Source organism: Ambystoma mexicanum, chromosome 12 (assembly GCF_040938575.1).
Source record: "Ambystoma mexicanum isolate Mex_15411 chromosome 12, UKY_AmexF1_1, whole genome shotgun sequence".
Lineage (NCBI taxonomy): Eukaryota > Metazoa > Chordata > Amphibia > Caudata > Ambystomatidae > Ambystoma > Ambystoma mexicanum.
The window spans coordinates 1,146,436,194-1,146,454,073 of record NC_090936.1 but is presented as its reverse complement, the minus strand read 5'-3'; positions in this window follow the sequence as shown (position 1 = coordinate 1,146,454,073).

Here is a 17,880-nt window from a genome sequence, read left to right as displayed (position 1 = left end):
ATTGTTGGTTCCACTGTCCGCACTGTCCTGTGGTTGTTGTACGTCCGGGGTATGAGTTTGTGCAAGGTGTCTGTTTTTATGCTTGTCTCTTTGAATTGAATAGCCATGTTTTCAGTCGTTTTCTGGAGGTTAGTTGATCTTCTGTCATTCTTATTTCCTTTGGTATTGACTTCCATAGTTTGGCTATCAAACTGGCGAATGCGGTACCTCTGAATTTCCTCTTCACATATTGTATGGTTTCAATTTGAAGGTTATTGCTCGATCTTAGGGTTCTTCCTGGTTGATAGGGGTTGATTTTGGTTTGAAGAAAAAAATGTGGCCCCTTGTCTGTGCAATTATTTGTGAGCGATGCAGAGGGCTTTAACGTTAATGCAATTTTTTACTGGAAGCCAGTGTAGGTTTCTTAGGGCTGGCATGATGTGGTCTCTTCTATTTAGTCCCAGGAATAGTCTTGCTCCAGTATTCTTGATGCATTGGAGCTTTTTGTGAGGTGTTCTGGCATTCCAAGGTAGAGGCTGTTTGCGTAATTTAGTCTTGGTAGTAACAAGGAGATGATTGCAAGGGTTCTGTGTGGGATGGAGAGGTAGGAAAGTATCCCTCTGATTAGTCGCAGGAGGTAGAAGCATTTCTTTGCTATTGACTTTGTTATATGTCTGGTGTGGCCAGATCACAGGGAGAATCTGTAGAGCTTGACGTTTTGAGGGAATGCACTCAGCGCCATTTGTTTTCCTGGCGATACAGGCACATCATTAGCACACATATACAGAAAGAACCTTCTGCTCAAGCGGAACGCCTTAAATTACGGGGTGTAGTTCTACCCCAACACTTGGGATACATGCGAGAAACGTGCATGCTCCCCAGCCACCTTAATGCATCTGGCCTGGGAATGCAACTCTGCGGCTGTCATTTGGTCTGGGGTCTTCCGAAGAAGCCTTGAGATAGTTGGTGAATCAACAGAGATGTCTCCCCTGGTTGCAAATCTGGACTATGCAGTAAATGTCCCAGGACACACAAGGCAACTAGTGGGGTTATTGCCGGTATTGGTCAAATGCTGCACTGCTTAAGCGTGAGGGAAAGCTGCTGTTCCGTCAATACAGACCTGGAGGCAGGTCATTACATACTTTTACGCTATGGAGGACAATAGGAGCTTAACACCAGCCTCAGCCAGGCCCAGAGATGTATGGGGTCCTTATCAGAATTACTTCATTATCCAGTCAGGTACCTGACAATGATCCGCCTGAGTGAGGTGCGATGGGTGAAGGGGAGATGTAGCGAGGTTGAGGAACCATATAAGAGCTGTCAATTTGTATTCAATTCAGTGGAAATAAGTGTTGGGAACTGTCTCTGTCTATAACTCCATGATTGCGGGGCATAGCCAGGTTCGGACTGCTCTATAGGGCAATAGGCCCATGGCTGAACAAAAAACACAAAATGCTGGTGTGGGACAGTTTTTTGGGTCAAAGTGGACCACTTATTTTGCCAATTTGAGCAAGTTTGAGGAGTTTACTCTGCGGCTAGTAGTTTTGACCAGTGTTGCTTAATAAATATTCTTTAAAATGCATCACACTTTATCAAAAAAATCCACCTTCGTTACTATTCGAACAGGGTCACGAAAGGAATTAATATCCATTTGCAACTGTGGGCCACTTTGCATTGGTGCCCGAGACAATTTTATGGCCCAGTCCGACCCTCGGCATAGCCTATATTTATTACAATGTGTGTGGGAGTGAGGGGCCATCAGGCCCCTCTCGCCCTCTACTTCTCAGTACAAAACTCGGACCAAGTGCCTCCAGTAGTGGGTTCACCCTTCCCAATCCTCCCACCAACCAAGCGACCAACCCGGATGAAGAGGTGCCATCCCACCACTGACCAATCTGGGACCAACGTAGTATCCTATGTTAGTTGCGTCACTCACCCTATAAAATGTAATGTAATGATAACTTGTGCAGACCGCTCTCAGATATCTCTTGAATAATATTCATCAGATAAAACCTTTTCTTGAACTATCGCAGCCTGCTCTCTTTGCCTTATTCCCCGTCAGGGGTGTGTTTGTTTTATTCTTTTGCACGTCAAAGACGAGGAGGGCACAAACATTTGGTGACCCCCTGCGATGTGATTTGGAGAGGTGCCTCGAGGCCCACACCGTGCGGCGAGATCCGGGATGCCCCCCAGCAAAACCATCGACTCCGCGGCCAACCAGCCTGTTCGCACTACAAGATAGGGACAAGGGTTCCCGGTTGACGAATACCCGACTGAAAAGCTGCTCGCCGAGGCAGGCCATGGCTTGGTTGGGGTGCGGACCTGACTGGGGTCAGACCGAGAACGGTGACCCTCGGATTACCTGAGCGAACACGTGAGTGCCGGTTGCGAAGGTTACCAAGGAAAGGTAAGGGGGGAAAAGTACAGGAACAAGGGAACAGGTGATAGTGGGTTAAAGACAAGAGCAGGGACTGTGTGAGTGATGAGACTTTTCTGATCTGTCCTTTATATGGCCATTAGGTTTTGTGAAGAAGTGAGAAGAAGAGGAGAAGAGGTATCCTAGCCCGAACGGGGTAGAAGGCGGCGCGTAGCATTGTCTCGTCCAGTGCAGATAAATAAGTGAAGATAAAGAGAAAATAGTAGGGGTCTCGTATATTGAGTAGACTCAGAGTAGTTACTTAGAATTTTGTTTTTCCGTGTAAGCAAGATCTCTTTGGGAACAAGTAAGAGGGTATAAGAGGTGGGGAGTGAATGAGAAGAGTAGGTAAAACGGGGAAAGGGGAGAGGTGTTCAGTAACGGGAACAAAGGAGAAATAAAAGCACGCAGGTAGTGCATGTGCATGTTATATATTTTGCTTTTTGTCCATTTTGTGTCGCATATGCTGAAATATTGTAAGTGACTTGTTGGTAAAAAGTCATACATGCTAAAATGAACTATTGAAGTTGGAAATGCAATAAGTACAAAGGTAACATTGAATATTGGTACACAATAATTGCCAATAATTGAGAAACAATTGACATCGCTGATTTGTGTAAGGGGACAAGTGGTTGGTGGGGGGTGATTAGAAGGGAGGTTCAGGTGCAAGTGCACGTACAAGTGAAGGGAGAAATATCGTCATGGGAGGAATAACACCACTAGCTCATATTTGTCATTACCTCCCACTATATAGTGATAAAATACAAAAATACCACGATTAGTGGGTGACAGAGATAAAAGGGGACAGCGTGACACCAATTTGGCCAGTGGGCGGGTCGTTCGACAAACGGGTGTTAGATTTAGTGTCCACGCACTTATTGGTGAAGTATAAGGGAAAATAGTTGCGGAACAGAAGGGAAGTGCTAGATCTGTGGCGAATGTTTGAGGAAATAGCCCCCACAGTAGAGGTAAGTACAGGGAAGGCAATTGAAAAGGTGAAAACGCAGGAAGAGGTAAGCGGAACACCAAAGGGTGAGTGCACAACGACCACAGCTGAGAATGACACAACTAAAATATACCCCTTAATGACAAGGCCAGCAGTGGAATATAGCAAGCCTCTGTACATACCGCCATGCCCCACCCCCACTCCCTCTAGCGGAGCAATAGCTACCGCACTGCCACCACATGACAAAGGAGGCCTTTATGGCCCTACGAGTGCGCCCCCTGTAAATTTAGCGCGATTAACTGGAGATCTGGACCGCCAGCTAGCGCATGCATAGATGGAAATAACACGGCTGAGAGCATTGTGTGATAAGGGCCAAATGCTGCCGGGGCAAGGGGATGTGCCACCATTATCTGTAGCAGATCTTACACCCCCCTTAAGCGCAACAGGGGAGTTGGCAACAGCAACATCAGAGCCAGCACAATCTATATCGTCTCATCGAACACATACATCGCAGGGGCAAGAAAAGGAATGGAGGTCTGGAGAGTTCCTGTTCCATCTGAATGACAAACCAGTGAAAATTATACGCCCAGCTACCCCAGAAAGTCAGCTAGGGGAGGGACACGATGAAAATGGCGAGCAAGAAGAGGAAGTAGAAGAGGTGTGGAGTGATCTAGATGAGCATGAAGAGGGAGCGGCTGCCATTGGATCCCCATTACCATCTCAGCTTGATGATTTTGACGAACCATCGCCACCACGATGGCAGGGCAGATTAAGGCAGCGAGTAGGAAACATGCTGGTGAGTAAGATAAAGAAAGGGACAGTAATTCAGACAGGAAAGAAACATAAGTTGCAGATGCCGCTGATACACAAGGGAGCAGGTAGGCCACACTACATTCCGTGGGCCCAAATGGACAAAAACAAGCTGTTGAAGCGCCTCCCCCCACTTGCGGGAGGGGCAGGGAAATGGATACATGCATTTGAGAAAAACAAGGCAGGAGTACCATTAGCAATAGGTGATGTAAAGAGTTTGCTGGTGTCCGCTGTCGGTGATCAGGCAGACGCTGTGTGGGAAAAAGCAGGGTTCCCGGGAGTGACAATGAGTTCGGACCGCCACGATGGATCACCGTTCAACAATGTTCGAGCGCAAGTATGGGACGCACTGCGGCGCACGTTTCCAGATATTCCAGATTTACATTTAGTGATGCAATGTACAATGGAGGAGAATGAGGATCCTACGCAATTCATACTGCGAGTGCAAGATTTGTGGAGAAGTGAAACTGGCACGGCATGGAATCAATCCACGGCCCTGTTCTACTTTATTATCAAAAAAGGTCTCCCCAAGGAGGTACAGAAGGCCTTGGATAAAATAGCTGGGCTAGAAGCCAAGGGTTGGCCAGAAATTCAGAGTATAATCGTACACCACTGTAGGAGGATCAAAGAGAGGGAAAAGGAGATAGCACAAAAAAGGTTGGCAGACGAAGCGAAACTAGTGCAGAACAAATTGGTGAAGGTTGCCACCATAAACGCCAGCGTAACTGCTGATAGTGAGAACGAGGGGGACGAAAGTTTGGGAAATAGACCAGTTGGAATACCAGCACTGTGGGCTGCAGGAGAAAAAGGACAGTGGAACAGAGAAGAACCACAGAGAGGACTGCAGTGGCAAGAATGACCAAGCAGAGGAAGAGGTGGGTACCGCGGCCAGAGAGGAGGGTTCGGAGGTATGGGAAACATAGGCTTTGATGGGCAAGGGATGAGAGGGGGACAGCAAGGGTCATGTTGGAATTGTGGAAGATGGGGACACTGTTCAAGAAATTGCAGAATGAGGCCATCAGGGTACTTTCAAGGGCAACCACCCATGGACAATGAACAGGTGTGGGGCTGCCCACACCCAGGTAGTCCCTATGGACTACCAATGGGGAATGGAAGACAACAGGACCAGTGTTATAACGAACCACAAATACAACAAAGACAGCCACCCCCACAGCCGCATCACAGTGCATCCTAGCCCATAGCACGACAAAACACTGTAGGGAACGCCAGCAATAACAGCTTTACAATGGCTGCAAACGGTGCACCTGGGTTGGAGATAATGTCTTTTCAGTGTCAGGACAAGAAATGTACGCAGATTAGGACTGCCCACAAGGAGCACTTGTGTGTCCAGTCCTATCCACCACCCTACGTGCAGAAGAGGAACTACTAGTGGGGGCAGAGATAGGAAATAAGCAGTTTATCTTTATGGTAGACTCAGGAGCAAAAAAATCATGTCTTATGGAAGGGTGGTTTCCGCTCTCAGGCAGGAATTTGGAAATGCAGGGGTTCTCTGGGGCTATTTTAAAAGTTCCTTACACGAAAGATCTAGATATAACGGTGGGGGGGAAAAACAGTGCATGCACCCTTACTGTACCACGAAGACGTGACAATCAACTTACTGGGAAGAGATTTGCTAAGCAAATTGAACATGACCATTTCATTTACAGAGCGGGGAATAGTGTGTTCCACCCCAGGAGTGTGTCCAGTACGAGCAATGCTGATGATCAGCACAATGATGAATGAAGTTGTAGTACGAGGAATACCCATTGACATAGACATGTTTATCTATGGCATCAAGGTGTTAGCCCGAGTAGTGCCTGAAATAACAAGAAAAGAGTGGAGGACACCATCAGACTTTATATTTCGCTCAATCACAAGTGTAGATGTTGTGCCAGGCACGATAATGTCCATAGACATCGAGGCAGTTCAGGTATTGAGTAAACGTATTGTGGTCATAGTCTTGGACACGCATGGGTGCGAGTGGAGAACTGTGCTATGCATAGACCCCAACATAATGCTCAGAGACATAACTGATGAAGAATTATTCACTGATAACGAAGACGACGGAGAAATAATAATGGAAATAAGTATACCATGTGACATTATGATCCAGTACAGAGAAGTGCATAACCAGCTTATGGCCAGTGCTAGTGCCGCAACAACATTATTTGAGGAAGATATGGCAAAGGTGGCGCCAGAAATTTGGACTACAGGCCCCCATGATGTAGGGTTACTACATGAAGTGACACCCATAAATATAAAACTCAAACCAGGTGCCATACCAATGAGAGTGAAACAGTACCCAATATCCAGAGAGGCAGAGGAAGGAATTAGGGAAACAATAAATGCACTCCTGAGCCAAGGTATCATAGTGCCATCAAACTCCCTGTGTAATACGGCAATCTTCCCGATCAAAAAAGCAAAAGGAGGGGCGTGGAGGATGATCCAAGATCTCCGCCCACTCAATGACGTCATCCAAAAAGAATTCCCGTTAGTGCCTAACCCAGCATCAATACTGTGCAGTATACCCAAAGAATTGACATGTTTCACTGTGGTTGACTTGAAGAATGCTTTCTTTTCTATACCACTTGACCAAGGATCACAGTACCTCACAGCATTCACACTGGGAAACAACAGATATGAGCATCGCACACTCCCACAGGGGTACTGCGAAAGCCCCAGCATTTTTAACAGGGTACTACATGAAGATATTGGGAACATAAATGTAGAGAGCACCATTATACAGTACGTAGACGATCTACTCGTCTGCAGCAAAACAGAGGAAAAGTGCATGGAAGACTCCATAACACTACTAAACGTGTTAGCTACAAAGGGGTACAAGGTGGATAAAGAGAAATTGCAATACTGCCTTGCCGAATTTGTATACCTTGGACAGTTGATATCAAAAGACAGGAAACGAATACTCCCAGACAGAGCAGCTGCATTACGCAACATAATCATACCAAAAACAATGAAGGACATGCAAAAGTTTCTTACCATATGTAACGATTGCCGAGCATGGATCTTTGATTACGCGGCATACACACGTCCATTACTGCAAGCACTAAAAGAGGCACAGAAGAACAGAGCCCCAATAAAATTGACACATGACATGATGACCCAGTATTTTAGACTAAAAGATCTCATTGCAGATGCTCCAGTCCTCACGAACCCAGATTATGAGAGGGAATTTTTCCTGTTCTCACACTGCAATGGAACACTGATGACAGCAGTACTGACACAAAAAACATCATTAGGCCACAAACCATTGGCCTATTACAGTGGAACACTAGATGCGGTGATGCAAGGTCACTTCGCGTGCGAACAGGCCCTCGCAGCTGCGGCCTTCGCCATTGAAAAGAGTGCCACAATTGTGATGGGATGTTCAGTAACACTATAGACCGAGCATTCATTGTTTGCGATTCCCGAGCAGTCAAACTCGACATTGACAACACAAAGAGCAACAGCATATGAAATAATAATTTCTAGCCCCAATGTACATGTAGTAAGGTGTAAAAGGGTAAACCCAGCAACGTTCATAACAGAGCCATGCACAATGGAGGACATACAGGAACATGACTGTGCAACGTATGAGGGGGAGGCCGATGATATTCCCAAAGCAAGTGAAAACGCCCTGAAGGAAGGAGAAATATACTTCATCGATGGCTCAGCATCAATAAATACGGAAACTGGGGAAAAACATGTAGGGGTGGCAGTAGTACGAATGGAAGAAGATAGCTATGAAACAATCGTCCAAAAGTGCCTCCCGTCCCATTACTCCGCACAAGCAGCGGAACTAACTGCATTAATTGAATAATTACACACAGCCAAAGGATGCATAGTGACGATATATTCAGATTCAGCATATGCGACTACCACTGTTCATTCAGGGCTATCACGATGGCGTAGGAGAGGGTTCGGACGAGCAGATGGCTCGCCAGTATAGCACGCTGCCCTATTGAATGAATTGATAGATGCATTGGCGGAGCCATCGGTAGTGGCAGTGGTGAAATGCCAGGCCCATACCAACAACACAGATGCAATCTCATTGGGAAACGCGGCAGCTGACGCAGCAGCGAAGGAGGCCTCGTATTTCAATACAACGCCAGCAACAGAATGCATTGTAAAAGCAACTACTACAGAATCACTAGACGAAGCTTATAGTAACACAACCATAGCACACCTAATAGAGCTACAGAGGAGAGCACCACCGGAGGAGCAAGAGTTGTAGAGCAAACGAGGGTGCAAACAATCAGCCACATACCTCATATGGAGACAGGAGACAACGGGAAAGGTAGTGATGCTGGTGGAATTGCTAGAAGTAGCATTCCAACAACTACACTTCCCAGCCCATGTAGCGAAACAACACATCGTAGAAGACATTCAGGAACATTGGTTTGTCCCTAACCTACAGGAGCATTTGTCAAAGTTTGTCATAGAGTGTACGACATGTCAAACATACAATTCAGGGATGACAATGAGGACATTGCAAGGAACCTTGCCACGACCAATAGGGCCATTTAGAGAACTACATATTGATTACGCCGACATGGGGGAGAGATGTAATGGAACAAGATATCTAATTGTGGTGGTGTGTCCCTTCTCAAGGTGGGTGGAGGCGGGTCCTTGTTCCCACCCAGACACGAAGTGTGCGGCGAAATTTCTAGTACGAGAAGTGTTTACCCGGTGGGGAATATGTGAGGCGATACGGTCAGACAATGGCACACACTTTGTGAATGACCTCTTCAAGGAAGTGACAGCACTCTTGGGGGTAAAGCACAAACTGTGTTCCATTTATCATCCAATGGCCAATGGAATGGTGGAGAAGATCAACGGCCTGCTGAAGAGCAAATTATCAAAGTTGTGCAACACATTAAAAAAGAACTGGATATATTGCCTGCCACTAGCACTGCTCCAACTCAGAACGCAACCATGCAAGGACCACCATCTGAGCCCCCATGAAATTGTAACTGGGTGGCAAATACACACACCGCTCTCCCCGATTAGGAGAGCGTCAGACACACACAGGGCTGCCACAGTGTTGGGGGAAGAATTTAGGGAATATTTAACTCAGCTGACACGTGCAGTTCGTAGTATAGCACGCCAAATAGCACCACCATTCACTGAAAATGTGGCAACTGATACTACCACACCAGCTACAGACAGCCCCAGTGGGCCACTGATGCCAGGGTCACAGGTGTAAGTCCGAAGCTTTGTAAGGAGATGGAATTCACCTAGGTTTCATGGCCCCTACGAGGTCATATATAGTACACCGACTGCAGTCAAGGTGAAGGGACTGAAATATTGGGTGCACCTCTCAGATGTGAGGAGGGCACGCGATAGTACACTCCCTCAGATTGAAAAAGAATGTGCAACTGGTACTACAAACGAGGTTGAAAAACAATGATAATGTGAGTTAGTGAAGAAGGAACATGAAAGGATGTTATTTCCTCTGGGTTACTCTGCCCTATGGTTGTATCAATTTCCTTTTCTCTCTCTCTCTGTCATGATGCCTACCCCCGGGGAAACAGACCAAGTGCAGCAACCTCAGAAGCAGGCATCAAGTTATCCCAAGCAAGCCCAACAACCCCTGCTAGGGGCTTTTTGGGTGCAGTCCTGGCGTCTATGGCGCCAGGCTGATATGGAGAGTCATTCCTGGAGCCATAGGCGCCAGGCTCATAGATTAAAACTTACCTGATGCACACCATGCTGCAAACTTACCTGATGCAGACCATGCTGCAAGAGCTCCAAGCCAAAAGAGGCTAGGAAGGGACTACTTTACCTATGGACTATTTTTTACTCAGGTGGGGCTGGGGAGGAATACTTACCTGGGACTACTTTGGAGGCTATTTAAACCACACCCGAAGAGCAGCACACGCTTTGCGTTACTCTGCATCCAGCAGCGTAACGCTCACCGTGCCTGCAAGTCTGCTTCCAGTCTTCTGCCACGCCCGCCTCGATTTTGGAGCTGCTAGAAAAAGGGAGAAAGAAGGAGAAAAGGTTAGAACGTGAGCAATACCTTTGATCCTTACCTGAATTCCCGATCCATCGCGCCTTCGAGCTGGAAGAAAGAAGTTATTTTATGCACGTCGCCTCGCCTGCTGCAGCGCTGCGCTGAACTCACCGGCCTTCGCAGCATCTTCACATTCCATCCTCCTGCATGTTCCCGCCGCACTCCGGCACCTAAGGAGAAGGCAAGAACAGCAAGGTGAGCCAAGGGAATACACAGAGCAATATTAGCTACCCCCTCATAGACTTACCTGATTTTACCACCGGGGGTACTATTCCTCTTCATGGGTCGGCGCAGCTTCCACTGCATCTTCGCCGAACCCCGGCCCCTAAGGGGAAACAAAAGGACAGCAAGGTGAAACAAAGGGACTAACAAGGGAAACCCTCCTCACCACAATATACTTACCTGATTTTACCACCGGAGGTATTATTCCCTGAGACTTCATACTTTCTCTCAGCACCTGAATAAGGGAGAAAGCAACAGGTTACATATTGACATTATTTTATCGAACTGTGTTGGATAATACAAATCCTTATCAGAATATTACCGGTTGCCACGAGGAACTCTTCACTAGGGTCAAGCTGCAACCTGCAAGGAATTGGACAAGAGTGAAGTCAGGCATTTGAACTCTTACGAACTTCATACTTATGGCGTCTTGCCGGGAATCTCAGAGTCAATATTGTTCTGGAACTCACCAATTCCTTCGAGCCAGTGAAGCAACTGGTTATCAACGCGCCCCTGCGCTCCATGCAGGATGGAGAGCTCATCTTTTCAAACCATCAGGTGATGGACTACAAGAGGGGACATCAAAGGTGATCTGTGGGGAGAACAGCAGGGGTGGGGGGATTTACGCTCAACTCCACGGGTGGTTAATTCCCTTTCTCCATTTGTAGAAGAATATTCCTATGGGCCAAGCAAACGAAGCTAGGTGGGCCAGTCCAGACCGTCATCTCGGCCCTATGCGTCACATTGGTGGAGACCGCAGCAGTCCAGTTCAGATCGACGCCTCTGTGGGAGCCAGGTGAGCGTAACACTCTCTCTCTCTCTCTCTCTCACTCTCTCTCTCTCTCTCTCTCTCTCTCTCTCTCTCTCTCTCTCTCTTTTCTCTCTATAGAGATGCTCATAAATGTAATTGAAAGACAGGGCTAAGAAATGCATATGAAATGAAAGTACAAAATGAAAATAATGAGGAAATATGAAATGTAAATATGTAAATAAATGTACATATCATGGTGACTTAACAACTTTGTATCGCCCCTCCAGGTGACAAATGGGCCAACGAAGTATAATCGCAGTGAAGGCACTTATGTTAGATAGTGATAGAGATGCCATCAGGGCAAAAAGGTTTAGTAATGTTGAATGTGTTTTGAAATGTGCTGCAATTTTGTTTTCACTGATGCTGTTTTTCATGGCTTGGTACTATACTCTATTATCTCTGGTTAACGATTTACACAAAGGGGGGAGAAGGGCTAATATGATACGAGAAGGGTCCACCCTAATATGGACTGGAGTACAGACAATGTGGGGAGAAACGTATAACATTGGTATTAACGGTACAAATGTAAAGCAACCTTCAGAACACACCGTTGCAGGTACAACAATTGTTTCATTGTTACATCCTGGCATAAATATGAATAGTAATTATGAATCAAATGAATATGATGGTGACTATTATTGGCCGAAAGACTTAGCTAATACAAGTACAGATATACAGGTAGCTATGGAACCTACCTCATATTACGCTGCTACCACTTGTGAATATACACATGCAATATCCAACAGCAATGACACGACCTGGGCTGGAATGCCACAAGGAGGGAAGGAGAAGGAAAAGGGGGGCAGGAGGGAAAAGATACGACATTTATCATAACCTGGGGTTAGATGAAATAGAAGACCCCCGCCACCCTGACCAGTCTAACAAATGGTACTCGGACATGAGTGCTACAGCAAAGCAAGCAACAAATGAAAGCTGCTATGTCTGCTCACTCATTCCTCATGCATCAGGGACACCAAAAATGTTGATACCACAGGAAGTGCCCTTGTCGGAGGCTCAGTGTTTAATTCATTTAGTTCTGTGTAGGATAAAAAGCACCTTCCAGGCACACACCATCAGCCTAGAAAGAATGGAGAGTGAGAAAACCTGCACGAGTCGACATCAAGGAGTGATATGCCTCAAAGAGCCATTTCTTGTCATAAAGGGGACGAGGTATGCCGAGAACAAATGGCACGATGAAACTATTGAGTGCAGAGCAGATGCACTCCGGGGGCTGGCCGAAGATGCATTCCAATGGATAAAAGGAGTGTGCACGCCTATCTGGTCCCAGCATGTTGCTAAGCTAACCTGGATTACAGCACTGGAAAAGCCCATAAAAACGCAGAAATACCGCACAAACTATGCTTCCGTGGAGAAGGAAAGGTGAACATGGGGCAAGCAAGAAAATGCAACAAGACAGTAATAATACCAGACATGAAAAAAGGCACTGCGGCCCTCATGGACATGTACTGGGTTTGCGGCAAGCAAGCATACCTGCATCTACCCGCATCCTGGAAGGGTACGTGCGCCTTAGCCACTCTCCACACAGCACTGATGGTAATACCAGAAACAAAAAATCTGAAAAGGACAGGGAAACTCTAGCCTCTGGACCAGAGTAGGAAAAGTGCAAAAGATCACATCCCTGTAGGGTAGATATACCTTTTCCTTCTGATCCACCCTGACAATAGATTATTTATTAATTAATTCTATTGATTATGAATATAGAAATTATGTCTGTTTGATGGGGACGAGTCATGAATTCCTTCTCCCCACAGGTTTTTAGCATGATTCTTTTGTCTTTTAAGCTTTTGGATGTATGTCACGGTATGTTGAGTTGGGTTTGAATGAGTGCACTATGAATGGCAAGTATGTGTGACAATGTTTTAGCCGACTTTAGGCATACGGTTGCTGCTGTTTTGCTGTATTAAAGTGATCAGTGTTTAATTATTTGTGATTGACTCACCATTGTTTAAATTGTTGGTATCACTTTCAATAAATTTTGATACACATTTCTTCAAATTGATTTGTTGCTCTGGTAATACCAGAAAGCCATATCCAAGGGGCAGCAGAGGATTCGGCTGGCAGTTGGGAAACGGAAGACTCGGCTGACAAATCGGCAGCAGGGCAATCGGCTGATCCATCGGTAGTGCCCCAACGAGAAAACACAGAACTTCCAGCTTATGAACTATTGTCCGAATACGAGCTGAAAACAAAGTTGTCACGAAGTAAAAGATCCTCCAACTACATTTCGTCCGAATCATCAAAACTCCTTGCTGAGATCCCGCAAAAATACAAACTGTTCTCATCAGCAGAGACATTTTTTGCATCGCTCCTAACACCAGGGCTCCAAGCGCGAGCAAATGCCAAGTGGTTGCAAATAATACGATGGGAGGTTATCCAACTGGCTAACGACACTGAAGAGGGATTCAACGTTATAAAAATGGAGCTCCGCGCCATACGCCTAATGACAATGCAATACAGATATGTTCTAGATCTCCTCACGGCGATGAACGGGGTGTTTGCCAAAAAAATGGGGGGGCCTGTTTCACATTCGTGCCATCCGAAGATGCAGATAACGGGACACTCTCACATGTGATAACAGCAGTCCACAATCTAGGAGAAAAGATGAGAACAGAGGGCGGAGCGGAAGAAAGTACATGGTTTGACAACTTGATCAGCTGGATACCATCATGGGTAAATGTGATGATGAAAATACTAGTTCCTATCATCGTCTTTGTGTTACTATTCTTCTGCGTGTGCCAACTGGGACTCCGGTGTTGTGCAAAAAGTATGCCTACCTCGACTATGATGATGGTAACAATGGGCCGACCGACAATGGTAGCAACTATGATAGATGCCCAAATACAAACAGGGGAACAAAACCCTCCAAAGTACAGGATGACTGCCATCTACAGGCAATATGGGGACAGGGTCGATAATTTATGCCACTCCACAATCAAGGAACCAACAGAATTGCAATGGTATAATGAGGTATGTGTAGATCTGGTCGGGGATGGTGGGATATACTTAACATGCACTCCAGATGAATATGCAAGAAGAGGGAATAGCTTGAGAAGTGTATGCAGAGCATGGATGCCAATAAAGGGTACACCGGCCTGGGAAGAAGCAGTCGCTGAAGCTGAGTACTATCGAAGGGAGAATGAAAAGAATTAAATATCATAATTCATTACTTTAGATGTAACGAAAGGGGGGAATGTGTGGGAGCGAGGGGTCATCAGGCCCCTCTCGCCCTCTACTTCTCAGTACAAAACACGGACCAAGTGCCTCCAGTAGTGGGTTCGCCCTTTGCCCTTATGCAATGTTAACCTTGGTTGACTTTCGCGTAGATGGGACCACTGAGCAGGACACGGGGCATCCATTTTTGTACCCCCTTTCGACTCCATCTTGGTGACTAGGCCTCACTGCGATAGTACAAAAATGCTTCTCTTCCCTTTTCTCGCAGCAGCATGGCCAGGCGAGCAGGGCACAGGGCCCCCACCCTCGTTCTCACTCTGGCTGGAAAACTTCACGGGTCCATTCTCACACTGAAGCCGGATATGTTTGCAACACAATTATAAATGTAACACAACGCTCTTCCTCTGAGATTACTGTCCCGCATGTGAACCAGCATGAGCTAAGCACATAGCTCGTCCATCTCCACAAACGTGTCGTTACCCCTCCCGCACCCTCGCCCGTGGAAACTCACTGCCATTGTGACCCTGTGTCCCTGCAAGATATTCCTTTCATGTGCCAGACCACTGACCATGCCATGATGCCCACCCAGCAGATCCCCAACTAACATTAGACCCCTGCTGCAATATATCATTGCCTATCACTAACAAATGCCACATACCAGAGATTCTTATGTGCGCAGACCTTAACTCCAACCAGTGTATTATAGCGGTCAAGACCCTTAACCTAAGACATGTATAATCCTATGTTATTGATAGTATAGATATATCTGTGACTTTTATAGAGACATGATAAACTACCAAAGGTCTTTGAACAACTTTTATTTAGTGCATGCATTTTTTGAGAATATATTATGTTAGCTTAGATAATGACCACCCTGCCTCCCAGCGACCTGACCTTCACCCATGCGGAGCACAGATGACTGACGTCAATCCTCCCGCCAACCAAGCGACCAACCCGGATGAAGAGATGCCACCCCACCTCAGATATCGAGCGAACTGACCAATCCGGGACCAACGTAGTATCCTATGTTAGTTGCGTCACTCACCCTATAAAATGTAACTTGTGCAGAGCGCTCTGATATCTCTTGAATAATATTCATCAGATAAAACCTTTTCTTGAACTCTCACAGCCTGCTCTCTTTGCCTTATTCCCCATCAGGGGCGTGTTTGTTTTATTCTTTTGCACGTCAAAGACGGGGAGGGCACAAACAAATGTCATGGGATGTGGAAGTGGTCATTGTGCTGTCATAGTTATGTTTATTACAAAACAATAAAAATAATGTAACAAAATAAATGAGGGAGTCTAGCAGAGTCTCACTGAGTTCCTATTGATGGAGACCTCTGTGGGGGTAAATTCATCTCCACCTTCATCTCTTTAGAGAGAGGACTGTCTTCCCTAAATTGAACATTCTATCCATAGGTTTATGCTCGGATTGAACCATGTATTTAAGGTCAGGGGCCTTCTCACTCAGGAGGACGGGGAAAGTATCAGCTATTCCCGCCGGTACTTCTTTCCCTAGAGTTTGGACCCAAACACCTTCTCTGGGCAGAAAAAGGCTACTTTTCCCCAGGCTCCTTGCCGATGAGCTCAGGTTCACTTCTAGGATAACAAATCTCGGCTGTATCTGGGAGGACAACCTATGCAGTGAGGGCCAGGTAAGCGCTATGGTGCAGGCAATTTTGTATTCCTTGCAACTGTTGCGTCAAGTACTGCCTTTCATTCCACACGGAGACCATGCTATTATGGTGGGGGCCATGGTGTATGCACACCTAGACTATTGCAACAGCCTTTTGGCAGGCATCCCGGCCAAACAGCTGCAAAGACTCCAAAAGGCTCCAAATGCTGCGTTTAGAATGGTTTCTCAGCGGGGCAGATCCGCTCAGGTATCGCCCTGTCGCTGATCGCTCCACTGGCTGGCCGTGGAGGACAGAATTACATTTAAGATGGCATGCCTGATTTTCAAATGTTTGAATTGACTTGCTCCTGTTTATCACAGAGATCGAATTAGTTGTTATCAGCCTACCAGGCTGCTACGATCATGAGATCAGTTGCTGCTGACCGTTCCCCTGTCGGCATTTGTCTCAATTTTCAGTGTTTGGTCCGAGGCTGTGGAATAGCATCCCCCAAAGACATCAGAGCCCTTGAGTAATTATATCAATTTTGTAGAGCCCTCAAGACCTTCCCTTTCAGATAAGGGGAAATGGGGGACCGTGGGTGAGTTGTCCTGTTAGGAGAGATTACTGCTTGTACTGTTATTTGGTGACTTGTTTATGTACCAGCTGCGCCTTTATACGGATCATTCCATTCCAAGCGTGTTATAAATAACCAAAATCAAATCAAAATTAAATCAGAGAGGGAAAGGAGGTTGCTGCAGACATTTAAGGGGAAATAGAGCAGTTGTTTAACAAGGTGAGTGTGACTTTATCACTCTCAGGGGTTCCTCTTGGGGGTTGGGGCAGAATTGAACACTTTTATGATGCATTGCAAACAAATTACATCTGCTGCACGGGTGTTGGTGACAGGGTTTCAAATGGAGATCATTGGCACTCCAGCGCAGTTACACCCAGGAAAGCCCCTAGATTGCTCTCTATATAACTGTTTGACCATGTCAAGGGAAATACAAAAACTCCTTAAGAAAAGGGCAATGGAATGTGCCTATTTAAACAAGGCAAGTTACTCCAGCAACATTGTTCTAGTAAAAAGAATTGCAACGGCGACAGACCAGTGATCAGTTTAAAAAAACTGTGTGATTATCAGTTCAAGAGGAACATTATAATCTTGTTTCAAGGCATATTGAAACCAGGTGACTGCCTCCTCGAACTGGATCATAGCGATTTTAACAGTTCTCATGGGGTTAATCTATTTTTGAATTATGATCACTTCTCTATTGACTATAGTTGTCCCAGTGTGTTTTAACAAATTGTTACGTACAGTTGCGTCTTTTCTCGGAGCAAGAGTGGTCAGACTTACAATTCAACTGGACGGCATTTTGATTCTGGCGAAGGAGGGGAAATACACAGTACCAGATTAACCCTGTGGAGGTCCCTAGCTAGTTGAAATTTGGGGGCCCCCCTGGAAAATTATCTCCTGTCGCTGTGCAGCCAGCGGGAGCCCAGGGTACCCAGGACTGACACATGCAGCTAGCGGGGGTTCTCAGGAGCCGGTCACTGACGCACGCTCCCTGCACGGGCCACAGGATGCCATCACAGGCCAGTGCACTTGCAGAGGACTACAGGGAGCCTCCCCCGAGCACGGAGCAGCCCTTGGAGGGATAGGGGTGGGCAGGGCCCTAGCACATGCCAGTGCTGCTAGCAGCGCACACCAGAACCCGATATTGGCAACTACAGCACCCTGAGGGAGCAACGGGGCCCATAGCCAGACCCTACCACACAGGGGCATTCAGAGCATCAACGCTAATCAGTGCTCCATGCACAGGAGGACCCAGAATAAGACTGGTGACCCCATCACCATTTTAGGGTCCACTAGGACCC